This window comes from Tupaia chinensis, unplaced genomic scaffold (assembly GCF_000334495.1).
Source record: "Tupaia chinensis unplaced genomic scaffold, TupChi_1.0 Scaffold000354_1, whole genome shotgun sequence".
Lineage (NCBI taxonomy): Eukaryota > Metazoa > Chordata > Mammalia > Scandentia > Tupaiidae > Tupaia > Tupaia belangeri.
In genome coordinates, this window is record NW_006159849.1 from 899,932 (window position 1) to 906,691 (window position 6,760).

The 6,760-nt window shown below is 36.4% G+C and overlaps 1 long non-coding RNA gene across 1 annotated transcript in view; it reads right to left on the reverse strand.

Annotated features, from left to right (window-relative positions):
• Nucleotides 1-6,760, reverse strand: part of LOC114008529 (uncharacterized) — a 39,119-nt gene that overhangs the window by 2,800 nt on the left and 29,559 nt on the right. The gene's annotated exons all lie outside the window — the stretch shown is intronic.

Genomic DNA, 6,760 nt, shown 5'->3' on the forward strand with positions numbered 1-6,760 from the left:
CTGCCACCTTGCGCAGCTCGGCCCCCCAAGAAGCTCTTTAGGTTAGAAGAAAATGATGTCAGAAAAAGGTGAAAAGGTTGAAAGGTGAATCGATGAAGTTTACTGGAAATGGTAACTGTGTGGGTACATACAAAATTTCTTTTTCTTCTCTTAAATTCTATGAAAAACAACTGACAGTCTGAAGCAGAAATAAAGACATTACTTTGTAGAACGTATTACACCAGTATATAAAATAAATGCAACAATAGCTCAAGGGATTGGGAAATTACAATCATAAAATTTTTATTTTCTATGTGAAGTGGTACCATAGTATCTCTAAGCAAACTAGGATAAGTTAAGGATGCATATTTTAATGCCTAGAGAAAAGGGTTTTTCAAAGAAAATTATTTATTTGTTTTATTTTATTTGTTATTATCATTTTTTTAAAATTTGACCAGAGAGAGAGGGAAAATGAGAAAGCAAGCTGCCAGGTCCAGGACTTGAACTACATTCAGCCATGTGGGAGTCCAGTACCTTAACCACCATGCCACCTGCCAACCCTTAGAGCAAAGATTTTAAAAACAAAAAGAGACACAGAAATATAGCTAAAAAACATACAGGAATTAAAATGAAAAAATAATTTCTTATAAAGCTAAATATATACCTGTGCAATTCCTTTTCTAGCTATTTACTTAAGAGAACAGAAAATCTATGTCCATCATAGGACAGGTAATAAAATGGTAATAGTAGCTTTAATGAAAACAGCCGAAGACTAGAAATCATCTAAATGATCAGCAACAGGAGAATAGATAACCAAAGTATGAGTATATTTGTACTATAATGGATACTACTTAGCAATAAAAAGGAACAAACTACTGATACATGAAGTAACATTACTGAACCTCAAAAGCATTATGTTGAAAAATTTAAAAAGAAGACATATCAAACACTGCATTGTCTCATTTCTACACAGTTCAAGTGATGGAAATCAGTATAGTAGTTGCCTGTGAGGGATGGAGATTAACTAGAAGGGAACATAAAAAAACTTTTCTGGGTGATACAAATGTTCTATATCTTGATTAAAATATTAGTTGCACAGTGAGCCCATTTATAAAACTCATCTATTTACAACTTTAGCAGTTGTACATTTTGCTGTTTGTAAACTTTACCTCAATGAAAATGTATTTTAAAAAACTTACAAAATCCAGTAAATGGATGTCTTCTTTACCAATACTGTCCTCTTTACCAATAACATGCTAAAGAAGACAAATTACAAGGTCAGCTGATACAGAAAAAAGATGTTTGACAAAATCCAAATCCTATTTATGATAAAAACTCAACTGTAATAGGTAAACTTTCTCAATTTGATAAATAACATCTATAAGAAAAAACCCTATGTTAACATCACACTAATGGTCAAAAACTAGATTATCTTCCCCAAAGATCTGGAACGGAATCTCTTCAATTCTATTTAACATAGTACCAAAAGTTCTAAGTAGTGGAATAAGACAAGAAAATAAAATAAAATGTATACATTATGGAGGAAAGAAATCAAACTGTCTCTGTTCAGAGATGACACAAAAGTCTTTGTGGAAAATCATAAAGAAACAACAACAACAACAACAACAAAAACCCTGGAACTAATAACGAAGTTACAGGACACAATGTCAATAAATAAAACTCAATTGTTTTGGGGCTAGAAGGTGATATGTTGGTTAAGGCACTGATTCCCACATGCTGACCACAGTTTGAGTCCCAGACCCAGTGGCTTGAAAATCAGACAGGACACGTGTGCAAGTGTGTCCAAAATTCTGAGAGGAGAAGGGATTAAGACATGGCTACCCCCCCCCGACCCCCCAAAGGGGTGGTGATTTTTCATGTTCTCTCTGTCTCTCTGTGAGCACACCTGCCCTATGGCAAAAAAAAACATTAAATAAATAAAACTTTAAAAAAGTACCCTCCAAATGAGACACTTAGATATAAATCCAACAAAATATATATATGGTCTATGTGTGGAAAATTATAAACTGATGAAAAATTATCAAAGAAAACCTAAATAAACAGATAATCTGTGTTCAGAATATGGTTTGGAAAACCCAATATTGTTAAGATGTTAATATTTTTTCCGAATTTGGTCTTAGAATCCCAGGGAACCAGCAAGTGGCGTGGTGGTTAAGGTGCTGGACATTCCCATGTGGCCGACCATGGTTCGAGTCCCAGACCTGGTGACCTGCATTCTCACTTTCCTTCTCTCTCTCTCTCTCTGTGTGTGTGTCTCTGTCTGGTCAAATTAAAATAAATGAATGGGGGCTGGCAGGTGGCGTGGTGGTTGAGGGTGCTGGACTCCCACATGGTTGACCATGATTCGAGTCCTGAACCTGGTGACTTGCTTTCTCCTTTCCTCTCTCTTGCTCTGTCCCTCTCTGGTCAAATAAAATAAATAAATCAATAAATAAAGCTAAATAAAATATTTTTTTTAAAAAATGAATGAATAAATAAAATTAAATAAATAATTCTTTGGGGAAAAAAAAAAAGAATCACAGTGAAGTTCTAGTAAGCTGGGGCCAGCCGGTAATGTGGTGGTTAAGATGTTGGACTTCCATATAGCCAATCATGGTTTGAGTCCTGGACCTGACAGCTTGAAAATCAAGCTAAGCATGTATACGCATGTGTGCCCAAAATCTCAAAGAAGAGAATGAAGGTAAAGAAATCCCTGAGGGGTAACTCACTGACTGTCTCTCTCCAGCAAGTACATGTGCCCTATGGCAAAAAACTAGAAAAAAAAATTTTAGTAAGCTATTGTGTAGGTATCAACAAACTAATTCAAAAGTTTCTATGAAAAGGCAAACTACTCAAAAATAGCCTACACAATAATAAAATAGAAAAAAAAGTTGGAGAACTGACACTTCCTAGCTTCAAGACTTACTATAAAGTTATAGTAATCAAGATAACATTATATTTGTGAAAGAACAGGCACATAGATCAAAGGAACAGAATAGAGAGCACAAATACAGTCGATTAAAGGCAGCTCAATGAATAGAGTAATCTCTTCAAATGGTGACTGAACAATTTGGCTTCCATATGCAAAAGGAGGAGGAGAACTACACTGTCACAACTATCTTTTAACACTGTACATAGAAAATGGAATAAGAACCTGGTTGCTCTTTCTCTCAGAAAATTTTTCTTTTTTTCTTGGTAAAAAAAAAATAGAGTAAGAACAAGGAAAGAAAATTTCTCTGAAAAGAAAGGTATATTGGGAGGAAAAAAATGTTATTATTTGCAAATACTCAACTTAAAAAAATGTAGAGAATCGACTGAAAACCCATTTGCACTAGTAAAATAACCTAATAACAGTAAGATTCAAGAGAGAATTTAGAAATCAATACAAGCAATTCACAAGTAACCAATCAGAATATAAAACAACATCAATTCTGGGGGAACCAGCAGTTAGCGTAATGGCTATGTCGCTGGCCTCCCACGTAGTCGACCGCGGTTCGTGTCCCGGACCTGGTGGCTTAAAACTCACGCCAGGCGCGTGTGCGTGCGTGCCCAAGATCCCGAGAGGAGAATGGAGGAGAAGGGATTGCGGCGTGACCATCCCCCCTGGGGGGTGATTTCTCGCTTTCTGTCTCTATGTCTCTCTCTGTCTGTCTGGCGAGCGCACGCGCCCTACAGTGAAAATCTCTCAAAAAAAACAAAAACAAAAAACAAAAAAAAAAAACAACATCAATTCTCAGAACTCAAAATTGGCCACAGAAACAAATACAAAAATCTGAGTTTTATGAAAATTAGTATTTGAAATGCAGGCATGAAAAACCTCTGTTTACCTCACTATTACCACAAATAACTCCTCCCCACATGTCACACTTCAGCTTATCACCAGAACCTCATTGTGAATGAGTTTATTAGATTCTTAACCCTTTTAATTAGGAGAAATCTTTAATGATACTTAATTATACCATTATTCTCAGCATCAAAATCATTTATGCATGTAAATGTATTTCCTCTATAAGATAAGTAACCTCCTCTTTGTATTCCATCCCCACAATCTTGAGTGCAGTAAGTACACAGTAATTATCAACTTGAATGCTTTAAGAGGGTATAGAACAGAGAGAAGGAAAAAGAATAAATTAAAGAGGAGGAGAAGAATCAGAGGTCAGAAAAGGTTGATGGAGACAAGTCTCTTATTCACTCATAATGTACCCATTGTAAATTCTTATTATGTGAATTACCTTATTATCTGAAACTTTACATTTCAAAGTGGTAAAAAGTTTGAAGCAGAGTATTCAGTATTAGAGAAACTTTCAGTGAAGAGAACAGAAATATCTCCCAAATACTGTATAGCTCAAACGTGGAAAATATTCTTGATTGATTGTAGGCCTTGAATTTAAATTTTCTTTCTCAACCTGTATAAATTTTCCCAAATGCCCTTTTTTCTTTCCTTGGGCTCATTTATATTTCTTTTTTCTTCTTTTCTGTTGTCCTATTCTTTTTCCTTTCTTTTCTCCTAAAGCTAGAAGGTTTACTCTTTTCTTCCAGTAAACTTAGACCCAGGGGCTAGCCCTGTAGCACAGCAATTATATACTGCACAGAGGAAACTGGGTCCCATATGGCCAACCAGGGTTTGAGTTCTAGTTCCAGTAGCTTGAAAAACATGCTAGGTGCATACGCATCCCCAGGATACTGATAGGATGGATAACTGCAGGAAAAAGGATTATGGTATGCCAGGCCTCATCATAGGGTACTTTCTCTCTCTCTCTCTGGTATTTGTGTGTGTGTGTGTGTGTGTGTGTATGAAATAATATAACCTAGGCCTGAAGCTAGTGGGGACAATGGCAGCCCTGGGTTTTATGTCTTACCTAGTCATATTCTCTGTGGTGTGGGAATGAAGGGTCAAGACTGATCAAATATTTACTAAGTACATTCAATGTTTGGGAAAGCAAACATTTGGGAATTAAACAGAACTGTGTTTAAACATTCTTACAAGTTCTGTACCTTAGTGATAGAAACTCCCATAGAAGCTTGTGTGGATTAAATAATGTACTATTGGTACAATGTCTACTTTTAAGTCAGCATTCAGCAAAGAATGATTATTAGGAAACTATGTTTGAAAAACAGTGAAGAAAGCAGAAAGGCCTGTTCCTTCTTTTCCCATTCTCCTCCCCTGAAGCCTAAAATTATAGCTGAAGGGAGAGAAAAGATGAGGGAGGAAGTGGGGGAGGAATACATGGGCAAAGCAATACTATTAATATAATTTAAATCATAATACCCAGTTCAGCTACCAGATTAAAACAAAACACAATGACATTACAGTTTTATTTCATATGTCTAATTTAATAACTTATTTCAGAGAAACTGTTTAAGCATTAATATTGCATTTGGAATAAAAATCTCAGAAAAATGTCCAGGGAAAATGCTTTTAGACCAAAACTCCAGTGAAACTGGCACACCCAGATTACTCACTGGCTTCTCAAGAGAAATGGAAATCTGATGATGTCATTTTTCCCCTTGCCTATTCCAGTATCAATATGCTTTCAAAATACTCAAAAAGTAATGCAAAATTTTGTTTCTTGTACATAAGGAAAGCAAAGTTCTTAAAACTCATAGAGGTACTGAAATTGCGGGAGGAATTTTATTTAATTGGTGCATTTTTTAAGATACTTTATACCTTTTCTACATTTTTAAAATGCCCATGGTAGACAATTTATTCCTGTGATTAAGAATTATAACTTACTTAGAAAGAGGGCAAACACTATACTTACAATCATTCTTCTAATTAAAAAAAATTCAAAGGGAGCAAGTTTCACCATAATCCTTTAAGAAAATGCTTTACTTTCCTCATTGTGGTTCAGCCTTGACCATATCTGATTTTAATGTTAGCGAATCTACTGCACTTTTATGTAATACAGAAAACACATTCCAGTTACTGCTGAAAAGGTATTTCATCAGTTTTCCTGTTAGTGTGAGTCATAGCAGTGAAGAATTTGATACTCTGCAAGAAGAAACCACAGGCGACTAATAAGCACTCTATGACTTTATGCCCCAAAAGAATGGAATCAGCAGCAAATTTTACTTTGAGCCCTACTATGTGTTAGCACCGTTCCAGATTCTATGAGTTTTACTTTTTTTTTTTTTTGGAGAGTTTTTTGCTATAGGGTGCGTGCGTTCACCAGACAGAGACAGAAAGCAGGAAATCACCCCCCAGGAGGGATAGTCACACAATCCTTTCTCCTCCATTCTCCTCTCAGGATCTTGGGCACGCACGCACACACGCCTGGCGTGAGTTTAAGCCACCAGGTCCGGGACTCAAACCGCAGTCGACTATGTGGGAGTCCAGCGACATAGCCATTACGCTAACTGCTGGTCCCTATGAATTTTACTTTTAAAAGTATAGACTATAATGGCTGACCTTGAGAAATGCTTTACATGTAATTTTCTTTACAAATAAGTCAGCATTCTTTTTCTTAGAATTACTTTATTTAATTTATTAATTAATTTTTATTTGACCAGAGAGAGAGAAAGCAAGCAAACCTCAATGTCTGGGACCCAAACCAGTTCACCATGTGGGAGTCCAGCACCCTTAACCACACCACACCACCTGCCAGCCCCTCTTTTTTGAGTTCTCTGATAGTGAGACCTTTTTTTAAAAAAGCAGTCCAAATAGTTCAGCCTTTCTTTGTGTGCCTTCAAAAATAGATAATTACAGAGCATGTGTTCCCCCTCCCCCAAGGCGGCGGCAGGAGGCGGGCCCTGCGGGCCTCCCAGGCTCAGTGCGTCCCCT